General features: G+C 50.8%; 1 long non-coding RNA gene across 1 annotated transcript; it reads right to left on the bottom strand.

Moving 5' to 3' along the window:
* Window positions 1–13015: 13015 nt before the first annotated feature.
* On the bottom strand, window positions 13016–16212 carry LOC132535215 (uncharacterized). Its single transcript, XR_009546984.1, has 3 exons — window positions 15608–16212; window positions 15053–15138; window positions 13016–13441 (listed from the first exon to the last, which is right to left on the bottom strand). It is a non-coding gene; the product is annotated as an uncharacterized LOC132535215 (long non-coding RNA).
* Between the last annotated feature and the right edge of the window lie 216 nt (window positions 16213–16428).

Consider the following 16428-nt stretch of genomic DNA (forward strand, 5'->3'; position numbering starts at 1 on the left):
GTGGGGCTGACTTAGAAAGGAAGTGAAGGCAGGACCGACTGTTGAAAAAATTGGGAAAAAATATATGTAGATATAGATAGATAGTTATAGACTCGGACCGGGCCAGCGACCTTGAGAGAACTACGGCAGGATCCAGTGGTGGGGGTGGGGTCACAGAACTCTGCTGATGCAAGGTGTGAGGAAGTGTACCCTGCTGCCTTACAATTTTGTAAATTAATATTAAATTACTCATAAAAATAAATACAAAAATAAACCCAAGTTGCCTCTCTCTGGACAGATTCTCCTTAATGCTTCTGCCATTCTCCTCCGCTGTTGCTCCTCTTTCTTCCCTCCTCCTCCTCCTCCTCCTCTTTACTCCTCTTCATCCCTCCCCTTCTTTTCCACCTTCCTTTCTTTCTCCTTCTCCTACTTTCCCCCACCCATTTCCCTTCCCCTCCTGCTCCTCCACTTCACTGGAGGATTAATGGTGTGCAGAGCATCTGTTGACACACAGGTGCAGCTTCTCAGCCGCCCTGCCACAGGTGTCTGTCTGCCAAACACTACTCAGCGGGACAGATGGCGTCATGTGGGGGGCGGGGGGAGAAGCGCACATTATTGTGAAGAAGCGAGCCACACACAAGCTGAAGGCTTATTCCTCCACAGGCAAGTCTGCTGGCCTCGCCCTGGCCCCTCGTGCATCAGGGGTCAGTACAAGCCAGCAGGTCCTCTGCGTCTGGGCTCTGGCTGGTCACCAGTGGGACATGCAGGCTGAGTCTGTCTCATCCCCACCCCCACCCCACCCCACCCCCAGGCCAATGGGCACCTGATGTGATGGTCTCAGGTTCCCAAGGGGAGCAAGCCAAACACAAGGGCTCTCTGGTCCAGTACAGTTCGAAAGGGAGGGACCAAGAAACACCAGAAATGCCTCAAGGGGTAAAGAATTGGGTGTGAGGTGGCAGAGCCTGCTGGCCCAGGGGAGGGGTGGGGTCCAGGGTCACCTTGACCCTCAGATGACCAGGAGTCCTTCACACCTGCTTTCTGTTCACCATGCCCCTCCCATCCTCCTGTGTTCTGAGCCACTGCCACCACTCTGTCAGTCTTTATTTTTTTAAATAAGTCTATTCATTAACGAGAGAGAGAGACAGAGACAGAGACAGAGAGAGAGAGAGAGAGAGAGGGAGGAGGAGAGAGAGAGAGAGAGAGATAGAGAGAGAGGGAGAGAGAGGGAGAGAGAGCCAGAGAGAGAGAGGAGAGAGTGAGAGGAGAGAGCGAGAGAAAGAGAGAGGAGAGAGAGAGAGGGAGAGACAGAGAGAGAGAGAGAGAGAACCAATGCATCACTCCAGCATTTGCAGTGCCAGGTATTGAACCTACAATCTTCTGCTTGCAAGTCCTCCACCTGCTTGCTTCCTCCTGTGGCCTCCTGGGCCCCAGTGAGTGGCTTTGCTACTCTGGAATGTCCCAGGCATATGGGGCAGGGAAGTATGAGGCTACAGCAGCGATGGGGCACCCTGATTGACACGGGTCCCTGCAGTGCCTGGCATGTCACAGATGCACAAAGGGAAGGGAGTGGCAGAGGGAGGGGACCCAGAGCACAGAGGTCCAGCCTACCTTTTCTTTCTTTCTTTCTTTCTTTCTTTCTTTCTTTCTTTCTTTCTTTCTTTCTTTCTTTCTTTCTTTTTGTTTCTTTCTTTCTTCCTCTCTCTCTCTCTTCTTCTTTATCATCATCTTCTTCTTCTTCTTCTCCTCCTCCTCCTCCTCCTCTTCCTCCTCCTCCTCTTCCTCCTCCTCCTCCTCCTTCTTCTTCATTTTAGAGCACTACTCAGCTCTGGTTTATAGTGATGCTGTGTATTGAACCTGGGACCTCAGGGCCCACCTGGTTAGACTACAATGTGCAAGGACCTGGGTTCAAGTCCCTGGTCTCCACCTGCAGATGGAAAGCTTCACAAATGGTGAAGCATTGCTGCAGGTGTCTCTCTGTCACTTTCTCTCTCGACCTCCCCCATCCCTCTCAATTTTTCTCTGTCTCTGTCCAATAATAAAAATAAATCCACACTCAAGCCAGCAGAGCCAAACAGAACAGCGGTTCACTGACTCAGAACTGAAGGTCTCTTTCATGGCTACCATCTCCCCAGAGGACACACCATAAACAGTGTGGCCTGAGTGATGAAAGCATTGTCGAAATGCCCTGAGCAAATGGAGGAAGATAGTCCACCTGCGGTCACAAGTCTTTGTCATCATGTGAGGGGCTCAGAGTTCTTGGGGACCCTCGGGGCTCAAGCCCTGGGACCTGACCATGCCATTCTGGGACCCAGAATAAGAAGCAGGTCTCTGTGATGACACGTGGAGGACTTGTGGCAGAGGAACATGCTGACAGCTGCCATGTGTCCACAGCTGTCCCATGAGCCAGCCACCCTTGCTCTGGACAGGGACTCAGCTCATCTCACAAAGGATGCCCAGATGGTCACTTAAGCCACATGCCAATGTCTCATCTGTGAATTCTTTAGTGCGACAGACTCATTGGTGTGGACGACACAGGCAGGGCTAACCACCCTTTCCTACATCCTCAAGAATTATATTCTTCAACAGATTTCTTTTCTTTCTCTTTTTTTTCTAAGTGAGCACTGACTTATAGTGGTGCTGGAAATTGAACCAGAGACCTACAGAGTCATGGGCATGAGAATCTGTGCGCATAACCGTTATGCTATCACCCTAGCCCCAGAGTGAGAAGTGAGAAATTGTGATGCACATTTCGTTTTTCTAGCTATTGGTGAACTACCAGGCAGTTTCCTGTATTCCTATTACTCTCAGAAGCAGAAAAATCTAGAAAGCTACCTACGTGTGGAAATCAGGTGTGTAACAAACAATAATGGGTTGGGGACACAGCATAATGGTTACGCAAAGAAACTCTCACGCTCCCAAGTCCCAGGTTCAATCCTTCACACACACCTTATAAACCAGAGCTGAGCAGTGCTCTGGTGGAAAAATAAAATAAAGTTAAAATAAAAAAAAAACAATAACAATAAAACAAGGCCCCAGAGCACCCTGATTATCCTCATCAAGACTCCATAAAGGATTTTGGGGGTTGGAGGAAGTGAGCTCTGGGGAGAGGTCTCCTTCATTCTGGATCCCAGCCCTCAGAGGCTATCAGAGCTGGAGGGGTGTGAAGGCAGCCCCAGCCCTCAGAGGTCCAGCTCATGGATGGAGACAGTGAGTGCCTGAGAGGGGCAGGGACAGGGGCTGGCCAAGGCCACACAGTGCAGGACAATGCAAGGACCAGAACCCGTTCTCACCTCGTCACACTCAGGAAGGAGGAGGCTAGAAGAAGCTGCAGAATAGAAGAAGGGGTTACAGTGGCAGCCCGGCAGGTCCTCCCCACACCTGGCTCAGGCCCTCAGTCCCAGAAGCATTTGTTCTTGCTTACTGCGGGTAAGCAAGCAGCTGCAAAGCTCCTCTGAAGAACCTTGGAGAAATAACAACAGATAAGTAACTGGCACAGCCTAGCTTTCTCTCCTGAGGGCTGGAGGACTTTTCCCCAAAGCCCAACGAAGGCCTGTTGCTAGAACCCTCTGTGGCATGGCGGGGCTGCGCCCTCATTTTCTTGGTCCCCTGAAACTCTGGGCTTGGAGACTTTCCTGCAGCTTGGCCAGAGGGGGGCAGTGGCGTGCAGCAGAAGAATCTGGAATCCTGGTTCTGCAGGAAACCTCTCAGGGTCAGCAGTGGCCTCAGAGGTCAGGCTTGGAGATCAGGGCCGAGGTCAAGGAGAATGGTCCTACAGTTCAGGTCCTGTGGAAAGAAACCTTTCCGGAATCCGCACGTCAGAGGGTCCCGTCTCGCTTAGCCAAGGCTGCTAGGTCAAGCAGCTGTTTGTGAACCTCACAGTGGATTTGAAGCCAGACCTATTTTTACACTCTCCGTACCGACCTCTGAGAGGAGAGCATGTTCTGTGTGGTCCTCAAGGTGATGAACAAGGACAGGGCACACAGTAGGAGCTTCAGCACTTAGAGGATGTCTTTTTTTAAAATTATTTATTCCCTTTTTGTTGCCCTTGTTGTTTTATCATTGTAGTTGTTACTGATATTGTTGTTGTTGAGTGGATGTCTTTTTTATTTTTTATTATCTTTATTTATTGGGTAGAGAGACTCTGAAATCAAGAGGGAAGGGGGAGATAGAGAGGAAGAGAGACAGAGAGACACCTGCAGCCCTGCTTCACCATTCGCAAAACTTTCCCCGTGCAGATGGGGACTGGGGGCTCGAACCTGAGTCCTTGAGCCTTATACCATGTGTGCTCAACCAAGTACTCCACCACCTAGCCCCCCATTAGTGGGTGTCTTCTATCTGTCCTACGTCGCTGTCTCCTGGGCTCTCAGAGCGGGACTGACTTTACTATGTCTCCCTCTCAGCCTCACATTCTCCTGCCAGGAAAGCAGCATTGACTGGAGGGTGAAGGGGTGGGGGGGTGGGGGTGTACAGTGCCCTGTGTCCCCCTCCCCACTGGCCTTTTCATCTCAGTTACGCAATGGACAGGAGTTACATCAACTCTGGGGCCCCGGCCAGCACTGGACTCAGCATATCCCAGGGACTAATGCCACCTCTTGAGTAACCGGGCTTTGGCAGGACCAGAGAAAGGGAACCAGAGGACACTGCTGCCCAGAGCAGGGTCTCAAGAGGGCCAAGCTGCCTCTCCCTCCCTTTGGTCCCTCACTCCCTCCAGCCCAGTAGACCACCCCATCTCGGCACAGACCCAGGGGCAAAGGAAGCTCCATGTGCCCCCAGTCCTCCCGCCCACCCCCCAAACTGAGCTCTTTCACAGCTAAAACGTCTGCCTCAGCAGCACTGCACGGGGGCTGAGAAGAGAGACTTTGAGGGGGGAGGGGAGATGACACCCACTTCCACCAAGGCCTGAGTTCAAAGGGAAACCTGAGAGTAAAGGAAACGCAAATAAAAACCAAGCTCAGAGATGGACTGGGGAGACAGCGTAATGGTTCTTTCATGCCTGAGGCTCTGGGGTCCCGGGTTCAGTCCCCAGCACCACCATAAATCAGAGCTGAGCAACGTCCTCTTCTCTCTCATTGAAATAAATAAAATATTTTCCAAGCAAGTGATTTTAGGGCTAAGGAGATGGCATAATGGTTACACAAAAAGACTGTTGTCCCTGAAGGACTTGGGTCCAGTCACGAGCACCACCGTAAACGAAAGCTTAGCAGTGCTCTGGGGCGGGGGGGAGGCTAAAAGATGATGAGACTTTCCTTGAACAATGAAACACTTCACTCAGCGTGGGCAGGATGAATTTTAGGCCATAAAGGAGCCTGAATTGTTTTAACTACAAGTCACCACTCAAATGAATCCCTCCCTGTTTCTCATTTTAATTAAGAAGCTAATCAATTAATCTTTTAAGACGAGTATTTATATGTTAATGAGAAAGGGAGAGAAGCAGAACATCCCTCAGGTTCATGAGATGCCAGGGATCAAACTTGCCACCTGGTGCTGGGATCAAGGCTCCATCCACTGCGCCCCCCTCCTGGGAAGTTAATGAATTGAACTGTTTATGCAGCACGGCTGTTTAAAGTGTTCTTGCTGCTGTGGGACACCTCCCTGGCTCCGTGATCTGTCTACAGCATATATGTAGAGAGAGGGAAAGAGGGACAGGAGACTAGGAAAGGCAGACAGAGAGAGGACAGAGAGGAAGAGACACCGCAGCACAGCTCCACCACCGATGGGGCTCCCTTCTTGCCGTCCGCGCTGCTCCCATGCGCTGCTGGGCCTGGAAGCCAGGGCTCACACACAGTCATTCGGGTGTGCACAGGAGCCCACAAGCTGCAGCCCAGTTCAGGTTTTCCATTTTAATGTGAACCAAACTCCAGTCAGTGCAGGGACTGTCTCCCCAGCCCTGTTCTGGGTCTCTGCATCTCTATGAACTAGGAAGGAGTTGGTATGTGTCGTTATTATTTTATTTTTAATCTTTTGTTTATTTGTTATTGGATAGAGGCACAGAAATACATTGAGAGGGAAAGAGACAGAGAGACACCCGCAGCCCTGCTTCACCACTTGTGAAGCTTCCCCTCTCCACAGGTGAGGACCGGGGGCTTGGACCCGGGTCCTTGAGCACTGCAATGTATATACTCAACCAGGTGCACCACCACCAGGCCCTCGATATGAGTCTAGATGCAGTTGTTTCATTTTGGGCCTTGTTAAGGGCAGGGAGGGCCAGGGGCCAGGATGCAGGTGGCGTGACACTGGGCATCTTTAGGGAAAGGAGCGGAGTAGGCTACCTACCCCATGGGATAGGGAGAATGGATCAACCTGTCAACACCCATGTTCAGCGGGGAAGCAATTACAGAAGCCAGACCTTCTACCTTCTGCAACCCTCAACGACCCTGGGTCCATGCTCCCAGAGGGATAAAGAAGAAAAGATATCAGGGGGAGAGCATGGGATACAATCTGGTGGTGGGAAGTATGTGGAGTTGTACCCCTCTTAACCTATGTATGGTTTTGTCAGTGTTTCTTTTTATAAATAAAAAAGAAAAAGGAAAAGGAAAGAAAAGGGGGGATTAGCTACTGGGAAGCCCCAGTATAGCTCTGATGATAAGAGAAACAGAAAGAGTGGGAGGGGAAGAGAAAGAGAGAGAGAGAGAGAGAGAGGAGAGAGAGAGCTCAAATGTCAGACAGACATGAGTCTATTATCCCCGACTGAATCTGAACGCAGGGAAGTGGCATAGGGATTGTATCATGTCAGGGGTCTCTGGGAATGACTCCACACACACACTGCCAAGTCTACCCGGTGACCTTTAATACCACCGTGTTTGGGGGGAGGGGAGGGAGGTAGGAGTGGGGGCATATTATGAACAGAAGAAGACAGTTGCTTTGCTTGGCGTTTCCTGAGGTCAGCATCTGGATGGCACAAGCCACACTCACTTAGGAAACCACCAAGGTTGATGCACGTCTGGAGTCAGGGGAGTCAGTCCAGTCCCTGCCTGAGTCAAGGGCAGAGGCAGACGCCTGGAGAGGGCGAGTCTACCCCCTGCCACAAATACTCCCTGGGCCCCAATGCAAATGTCCGCTCAGCTCACAAATGTTCTCGTTTCCCTAAGGTAGGACTACTAGATAGGAGGTGGGTATGCTTCAAGGGTTGTGTTGAAAAATCTGTGTTACAAGACCCCACTTCCCCACCCCACCCCCACCCCCTGGTAAAGGAGAAACAGTGACCTGCAGGTGTGGCGCCAAGGCTGGGCTGTTGTGGGAGGAAACTAAACCCTGGGGTGGGGTGGGACATCACAGGGCGGCAGGGCAGGCGCAGGTTGCAATGTGCAGGCTCTGCCAGAAGGAGGCGCCTGGCCAAGCCTACCTCCCATCTCTTTTTTTTTTTTTTTAGACAGCAATCCCAAATGTTTTAAATCCCAGTCAGGTCCAACAAAGTGTGTCTGCGAGCTTGCAGTTTTTAGGGGGCCTGGGGTGGGGGACTTGAGGGTGCCCCAATGAACTCGTGTCCCTATCGGGGCTGGCGTGTCACAGACACCCCGCAAAACATTCCTGGGTGGATGAATGAGGGGATGGAAGGGTGGAGGAGAGAATGAATGAAAGGCTTGGCAGGGGGCCCGGTTCCCATGGGTCCAGAGGCTTGTTTATCCCAAAGCCCGCTGAGAACACGGCGTCCTGAGAGAGAGAGAGAGAGAGAGAGAGAGAGAGAGAGGGAGGGAGGCCCCTGGGCATGGGGCCTGGCAGGCAGCCATGGAGCTGGCCCTGTGAGGTCAGACTCTCTCGGGGTCCCTGCTACCACTCCCTTTCTTCTGTAAACTGCATCCAGCCCCTCAGCCCTCACACTCTCCATTAACACAAACGCAAAGGATTTGGGCTAGAAACCAGGAGTCTGCTCACTTCTCTCCTTTTGCTGTCTGTTTGCTGGGCCTCATGAACCCTGGCCCTGCACCCCTGCACTCAGGAGACAGGTTCTCCACAGAGGCCTTCCCTCCACATGTGGGAAGGGGGGGATCTTTGTGTCTGCACCACTGTCATGTGTGTTTGCATGGGTGGCGGGGGGGGGGGGGGAGGGTGCATGTGTGTGAATACAGACTTGTGTGTGCCTCTGCATCTTGTGGGTGTGTATAACCTTGTGTGTGTGTTTCCCTCCCGTGGGGTTTCTGGGCCTGTGCACAGAGGGTGTGTGCGTGCTGGCATGTGTGCACAGGTGTGTGTAGGCCTGGCTTTGTGTGTGCAGCCTGCTGTGTGTGCCAGTCTGGCACTCAGGCATGAGTGTGCTCAGAGGTCTTGGGGGGTGCTGAGTGTGCTCCCCACCCTCCCTCGAGGTGCCTGCTCTCCTACTGCTATCTGAGGGTGCCCAGGGTCTGGCCTCTCTATGACTGATGGGCTCTGAGCTGCTAGTGGGGGGAGGTGGCAGGCAGATTCCTGGGCGCACAGAGACTGGAATCCATACATTCCATTCATAACCTCCCCGAAGCACTGGGGGGTGGAGGGGGAGGAGGACAGAGCTGCCGAGTGAGTGAGGAAGGAGGGGAGGTGAAGGAGCAGCCCAGAGCTTCCTGCACCTGGCTGGGGTTGGGAGGGGTCCCCAAGGCTGCAAGGTGGGGAGCTGAGTACCGATCAGCCTGGAGGACTGAGTGCTGCACAGCTTGGGAACATGGGGAGCAGTACCCCAGTGAGCAGCACCCCAGGCCTCTGTGGTCATGAGGCCCAGGCGCCCTGGTGAGGGTCAGAGGCAGCGACCAGTGCAGGAGGTCTGCCAACGCCCTCCCTTTGTGGGCCCCTTAGGAGTCACCCTCATTTTACAGAGCGGGGAAGTAGGTTTGAGCTTGGAAGTCGCTGGTGCCATCCAGTGTCTGCTTCTCCCCCAGCTTGCATGCCTCTGCCATTTCCCTGCTCTGGGGCCTGCTGGAGCACTGGGGTGCCTGTCTCTTCTGCAGGCCCTGTGAGCGCTGCCCCTTTTGCTCTTGGGGGCTCCATGCCCAGCTGAGCTCTGCCTTCTGGAGCACAAGACCCCTGGTCTCACTTGTGCTGGACCCGTGGACAGGGTTCCTCTGGGTGTGACATTCATGTCCCCACTTGAAACAGTGGCTGTGGGAACAGCAGGAGGATAGAGTCCCACCTGCCTGCAGGTGGGCAGGGGTCCATCTACCAAGATGAGACAAGTGATGCTCTGGGAATATCAATGCTCCTGTCCCAGAGCCAAGCAGGGACATCAGGAACCAGGTGATCTCCTTCTGGGACGTGTCGAGTGTCTCTCCAAACAGCCGCCAGAAGCTGGAGGTCTTAAGAGAGCTGGGGGTGGAGGTGGGGGTGGGGAGCGGCAGGTGGAATGACCATGTGCCTGTGTGTGTGACTGAGGGGCACTGGGTCCGTCTGAGTATCACCCAGCCAGCAGAGGCCGCTGGACGCAGCAGGTCGCAGGGTCTTCAGACGCCAGCAACAACCGGCAACAGGATGCCATTTCACCTGCTCCCACAATTCCTCCCACCCCCCTGGCTGTTCTATATAGGGGCAGTTATTCGTTAGCGCTTGGCCCAGGATTAGCCTTTATCGGCTGTTGGAGGTGTTTGAAAGTTTGTGATCGGTGGAAGAAAGTGCTAGAACAGGTTCCTGCAGCTGCTGAATTGACCAAGCATGGGACTGAACCTGGGCCGCTCACGGCAGCTCACTCCAGAGACTCCTGTGTGACTCTGGTCTCCACTGTCATCTTCTTCACCCTTCTCCCCTTTCTCCACCACTGGCAGCTCCTCTGGACCCATCCTTGGAGACAGAGCTGAAGAGCTTCTGTGTTACACCTCCCCACACACTAGTCCTGGCCTTCAGCAAGTTGGGGCGCGGGGGGGGGGGTCTCAAATGGTGGTCCATGGGACTCCAGGACCTTTCCAGAGGGACTTTGGAGCTGAAACCCAAATTCATAATGATATATGATGTCCTCTCCTTCCCTCATCCCCTCATGAAGGCCCTGGGGTCTCTCCAGGCTAGAAGTGTGATATCATCCTTCAGGAAATGGCCATGAAATTATGACAGATGTTAGTCACATTAAAAAACAAATAACCAAACAAGCCACCTCATCCAGGTCCTCAAGAACATTTAATTATTTAAAAATATAAAGGGAGCTGAGGACCAAACTGTTTAAGCATCCAGCAGGCCCAGGGGCTGTCCTTGAGCAAGTTCCTTCTGTTGAAGAGCTTCCTGTCAGTCACGACGCTTCTTAAAAGAATGACCAGAGTCAGTGACTGGGTATAGAATATTCCAACTCTTTATTACAAAACTGTGAGGTAGGAAACATGCAGAAGTGACAGTAAAGTGCGAGGACAACTGGGGAAAGAGATCACACAGAGAAAAGTCTTAGCATGTGCAAATCGCCTTTATGTCAACCCCATCCACATCATACCTGGGCTAGTTTCCCATTGTCCGCTGACACTGCCAGGTGTGGTTACCTTATTAAAAACTCTTCCCACGGGTACTTCCTTTTGTGCTTCCTAACTCCCATTTCCTGGTGCCACCTTTAATGTCTTCCCTACTGGGATGGGGATCATGATGTCATGTAACAAAGTGTCTGTGTCCAGGATTTTAGTAATTTCCAAGCCTCCTATCCTTGTTTGGTCCATAATAATTCCTTCCTTCCTTGTGGCCCTCTGGGAATAAACCCGGGGCCACACACTTATACAATACCACTGAGCAGTCAACCGGGTCCAGCTTTTCATTATACAGAGAGAGAGAGAGAGAGAGAGAGAGAGAGAGACAGAGAGAGACAGAGAGAGATATCATTATACATAGGAAGAGAGAGATCATTATACATAGAAAGACAGAGACAGAGACAGAGAGAGAAAGAGAGAGAGAGATCACAGCATGGCTCTACCATTCATGGAGCTTCACCCAGTACCCTCCACAGCTCTCTAGTGGTGCTGAGGCTCCTGGGGCTCACACAGGGTCAGGCACATGAACCACTGGGCAAGCTGGCCCCTGGCCTGGGGTCACCTGGAACATGTGAACCTGCAGTTTCTCTCTTTATGAAAAGGGGCAAGAGCCATTGTTCTTCTCATGTTCGTGTGGCCGGAAGGTGTCAGGAACCAGACTCGGGGGAGCATTTATCAGTAGACCAGGCTGCCCTGAGGGCTGCCTGCTGCCCTGGCTTGTGTTCTGAGGAGCAGGGCACCCGAGGGGTCTGGAGGGACTCTTAGCAGCTCTTCAGAGCCTGGCACCGAGAAAGGAGCAGAGCCCCTGGCCTGCAGAGCTCAGGCACGCTGGCACCGTCCCCAGGTGGGCAGATGGCCAGCACCCTGAACACACATTTTCCTACATGTCCAAGGTGTGAGAAAACCAACACATTTGTTGTTGCTCTTGTTGGGAAAGGCCTGCATTTGAAAACAAAACAAAAACAGAAAAAAGAAGAAGAAGAAGAAGAAAAAGAAAAGAAAAAACCTGAGTGTTGTTGAACTCTGTTGCGAAGGACATTCTGTAATTCCTGACCAAAATACCAGCTGACGTGAAATAAAATGCCTCCATGGAAAACAATATTTTGCTTGGAGATGGAGCACTGGAAGCTGGTGGAGGGAGGGCACGGCGCCTCTTCCCTGAGCTGGAACCCAGATCAGGTGGGATGGGGAGGGGAAAGGAGGGGAAGGGACCTCCCACTACCACCAACTCAAAAAGGGAGACAAGAAATTGTCCTCAGGAAGCCGAGGGAGGTGGGTGCAGGCCAGGGCCTCTGAAAGAGGATTCAGCTGGGAGGCCAGTCACAAAATAAATACACAGAACCCTGCGGCTGGCTAAACTCCCCAAAACAACTGTAACAGAATATATTGGGGAGGGAAAAAGGATCGCATTCACAATTCAGTGTGGAAAATGAGGGATTCTGGAAGTGGAGTGGGTGGCATAGAGCAGAGAGACCCACACAGGACCTGAAGACAGGAGACTCTAATGCTTACCTGAGAAACACAAGTGACTCAGTCACTGGAGAGATGTGACCCATCTCGTCATGTGCCTGGACAGAAAGTCAGGCGATAAATCATGTTACCAGCCAGTCTAGCAAAGTTTGAGGATCCAAGTGGGCGGAGCAGAGGGATTTACCTTCTCTAGTGTGAAAGCTTAAATCTTTTGAACACTGAGTTCCTGATATAAGAATGAAGCAAAAAGAAACCAGCCTGCCAGCCTAGAGTTATGTCAACATTTCACAGGTGAGAAGGTTGACCTTTCAAATCAGTGCGAGAAGCATAGAATTTTTCTTCCCCCCAATAAACAGCCTGAGCAGATGGCCAACCCTTAAAAAAGAAAAAAAAAAAAAAAGAAAGAAAGAAAAAGAAACGGAAATAAAGTTAGATTTCTGTGTTCTTGTTCTAGATGGATTAAATATTCAAAGGTAAAATGAAACCAAAAAAAAAAAAAAACAAACAAACAAACACTGAAAGCATAGTTCAAGGGACATTTATTTAATCTTCGGTGAGGGGTGAGGGGACAGAACTTAATAAAACATGAAACCAAAGATTAAAATAATAAGGGGAAAGATTTGACCAGAAAAAAAAGGGGGGAGGATATTCTCTATGTCTGCAGATACAAATGGGGCTGGAGATGTAGCTTAGTGATGGAGTGTGTGCCCAGCATGGCTGAGGCCCCAGGTTCAATCCCAGGAATACAAACAGGAGTAGGAGTCATTTTCCCCTTAGACAAGAATTCTGCCTATTTACCCCAGCTACAACCCTTCCAACTTCTCATCAACACTGGGGAAAAAAGTGAAACTTGCTTGATTTATCATTTGTGAACTAGAACAATAAGAGCTCACCTGGATAATGCAATGGGTAGTTGCCATGTGGGCCACCCTATGCTCAAATCCGGCCCCCACTGCTTTGAAGGAGCCTTCAGAGCTGTGGTGTCTTTCACTCTCTGTGTGTCTCTCTAAAATACGTTAATTGAGGAGCCAGACAGTGGAGCACTTGTTAAGGACACCAGTTACCATGCACAAGTGCCCAGTTTCAAGCCTCCACTTGCCACCTGCACGGGGGTCACTTCACAAGCAGGTGTTTTCCTGTCTCTCTTCCTCTCTACCTCCCCCCCCTTTCAAATTCTCTCTGTCCTATCAAAGAAAAAGAAAAGATGAAACCATTATAAGAAATAAATGAGACAAAAATGAATTAATAAACAAATCAACAACTACCCAGGGAAAACCCCAGCCCTGATGGAATTGATGCTGGAAACCAGAGGCCACTAAGAAGTCAGACAGCCAGAGGACCCTGCCCATGGGACAGAGGATGGAAACACATTTACCAGGTATTAAAGAAGCGGCTTGTGAGCCGTGCGGTGATAGACAGGGGAATCCAAGCTGTGAAGTTTTCAAATTTTCTGGCACCTTGCTTGGGACGATCTTCCTCTGTGTGTTGTTTTTTTTTTTTTTCCGATCTTCAGTATTTTTTCACCCCCCATGGTCTTTTTCTTCTCCCTCTGCTGGTACTTAAGAGGTTGCACAAGCTCAATCTCAGTGTGGTACCTAAAATCATTACCAAGACATGCAGGCTTTTTAAAAAATTTTATTATTATTGACTTAATAATGAGCGACAAGATTGTGGGATAAGAGAGGGACAATTCCACACGATTCCCACCACCAGAGTTCCATGTCCCATTCCGCCCATTGGAAGCTTCCCTACTCTTTACCCCTCTGGGAGTATGGACCAAAGATCTCTATGGGGTGTGGCGGGTAGGAGGTCTGGCTTCTGCTGGACATGGACCCTGACAGATCGATCCATACACCCAGCCGACATGCAGGCTTTTACATGGTACAAGAAGGGAAGAGAGATTCCCCCATTGTAGCACGTCCCTGGGTGAGTCTCTTAATTGTTTATTGTTTTCTGTCTATTTTCAGATCTTCTAGAAAAAGTACTCGGGGGTGGGGCTGGCAAGATAGTTCACCTGGGGGGGAGGGGCCCCTGCTGCCGGTGTGCAGGATACCTGGACCCACCACACTGGGCGAAGCTGGAGTGCTGTGGTCTCTCTATCTCTCTCTCTCTGAAAAAGTCAGCCAGGAGTGGTGAAACCATGGTAAAGAAAAAAAGGAAAGGAAAGGGAAGGGAAGGAAAGGAAAGGGAAGGGAAGGGAAGGGAAGGGAAGGGAAGGGAAGGAAGGAAGGAAGGAAGGGTGGGAGAAAGGGAGGAGAGAAAGGAGGGAGAGCGGGAGGGAGGGAGAGGAAAGAGGAAGGGTGAGCACTGGTTCCCACAGAGGGCAGAGCTATGCCATTTCTTTTGAAATAAATGTATTTAAGGAACGAGTTGATCCGAAGATCAAGGTCAAGTGCTGGGGGCTAAGCCAAGGGCCCCTGGAGCCTCAGGCAGGCAGGCCCTGTGCTGTAAAAGGCTGAGCCATCTGCCTGGCACTGGAGGTGCCCTCATTTTGAGCCTTCCCTTCTGCTCCCCTCACTCTCCACAGTCCCTCGCAGTGTGACCCCTCTTCTCTCCTGCCCCAGCTCAAGCCTCACCGTTTTGCTTAGTTCAAGCTCTTCGCAAGGGTCTCCAGTTCTGTGAGCACATAGCTACCCACTCCTGAAAGCAGCCCCAGTCCAGGGCTGCCCTCTGACTTGCAAAACCGCAGTCACTTCCTTTTTCAAAGCCATGATTTCTTTTTTCTGCACTTAGTCAAGCCACCTGCTCATTATTGTGCACTTAACCTTGATCTTCAAATCAACTCGTTCCTTAAATATATTTATTTCAAAAGAAATGGCATAGCTCTGCCCTCTGTGGGAACCAGTGCTCACCCTTCCTCTTTCCTCTCCCTCCCTCCCGCTCTCCCTCCTTTCTCTCCTCCCTTTCTCCCACTCTCCCTTATTTCCTTCCTTCCTTCCTTCCTTCCTTCCTTCCTTCCTTCCTTCCTTCCTTCCTTCCACTGCTCTAAGCTAGGGACAGAGGCAGACAGAGACAGAAAGGGAGAGACACCAAAGTAAAGAAGCTTCCTCTCATGCCTCAGCATCTCCCATGTGGAGCCAGGGTTTGAATCTGGGCTGCACACATGCCAAGGCATGCGCCCTACCTAGTGAGCTCTCTGATCCCACATTTATACATTTACAGAAGGGCAACCAGGCTTCAGAACCAGGAGATCACCCCCCACTCACCCATAAAGGACAGTAGGAGTTTACAAAATCCAAATCCACAGGCCACTGGACAATTGGTCACAATGGTTTTCTGGAGTGGCCTTCCTCTGTAAAGCAGAGAAATGAGGGTGACGGACAGAGCACATAGCTTCTGGAAAGACTGGAGGAGATAGAAGATGGGAAATGAAGAGAGGCGCCAAAACATTTTTGTCCGGGTGACCTACTACAGAAACAAGATCAAAGCAAGTAGCTCAGAAAAGCAGAAACAGTTTGATTTTATTATTATTTTTTTTGTCATCAGGTATCTGAATGACTCCGCCATTCTCAGTGGTCATTTTTCTTTGATAGAGGATAAGAGGCAGAGAGAGATGAAGAGAGAGAGAGAGAGACAGCAGAGAGAGGCAGAGAGAAGGAAGGACACCTACGGCACTGTTTGTGAAGTTTCTCCTCTGCTGATGGGGACAAGGAATTTATTATTATTGTTATTATTATTATTATTATTATTATTATTGGCTAGAAACAGAGAGGACTTGAGAGGGGAAGAGGAGATAGAGGGTGAGAGAGACAGAGAGACACCTGCAGCCCTGTTTCACCACTCGTGAGGCTTTCCCCCTGCAGATGGGGGCCAGGGGCTTGAACCTGGGTCCTCATATATGCATCCATTACTGAAGGATTTTCCTATGTGGAAATCATTTCAAACTTATAGAGATTGGTGGCCGCCAGAGATGGATCCCAGCTTCCAGTGACGTAGTGGACAAGTCCTTGGTGCACGTGGACTAGACTGTGGTGACCGGGACCAACACCAGCTGCTCTGCGTGTTAGGAAACTGCTACAAATGTTAAGTCTTAAAGTTCTTATCACAAGATGTTAAAGGCTTTTCTGAAGCTGTGTGTGGTAATGGGAATTAACTAGACTCTGCCAGTGGTTTCACAATGGCTGTAGATATTGAGTCATTCTGTTGTTAGTCTGCGTCATGAAAGCCTAAAAGGCAGGTCCATTACACTGGAGTCAAGAGAACAGCGCAAGGAAGCCTCATCTCCTCAGTCACCTACTACCTGCATTCATCACACTTGCTGTTTGTTCATCTTCTCTGTCTCTCTGTGTGTGTAACATATATTTACACGTGTTGTTTTTTCTGAGCCACTTAATTTTACTTTTTTTTAGTTAGAGACAAAGAGGCAGCTTCCTTCGATGTAGTGAAGGCCGGGCTTGAATCGGGGTGGCATACGTGGCAAAGCAGTGCTCTCCCCAAGTGAGCTATTTCTCTAGCCCTTGAATCCTTGTAAAGAGCCACTGCAAAGAGGGGACAATGCTCTAAGAGCTGAAGCCCCCCCCCCCCACGCACACATACCCACACCCACGGCAAGACCAGAAGGGGACTTTGAGAGCATTCACAT

The sequence above is a fragment of the Erinaceus europaeus genome, chromosome 21 (assembly GCF_950295315.1).
Source record: "Erinaceus europaeus chromosome 21, mEriEur2.1, whole genome shotgun sequence".
NCBI classification, from domain to species: Eukaryota; Metazoa; Chordata; class Mammalia; order Eulipotyphla; family Erinaceidae; genus Erinaceus; species Erinaceus europaeus.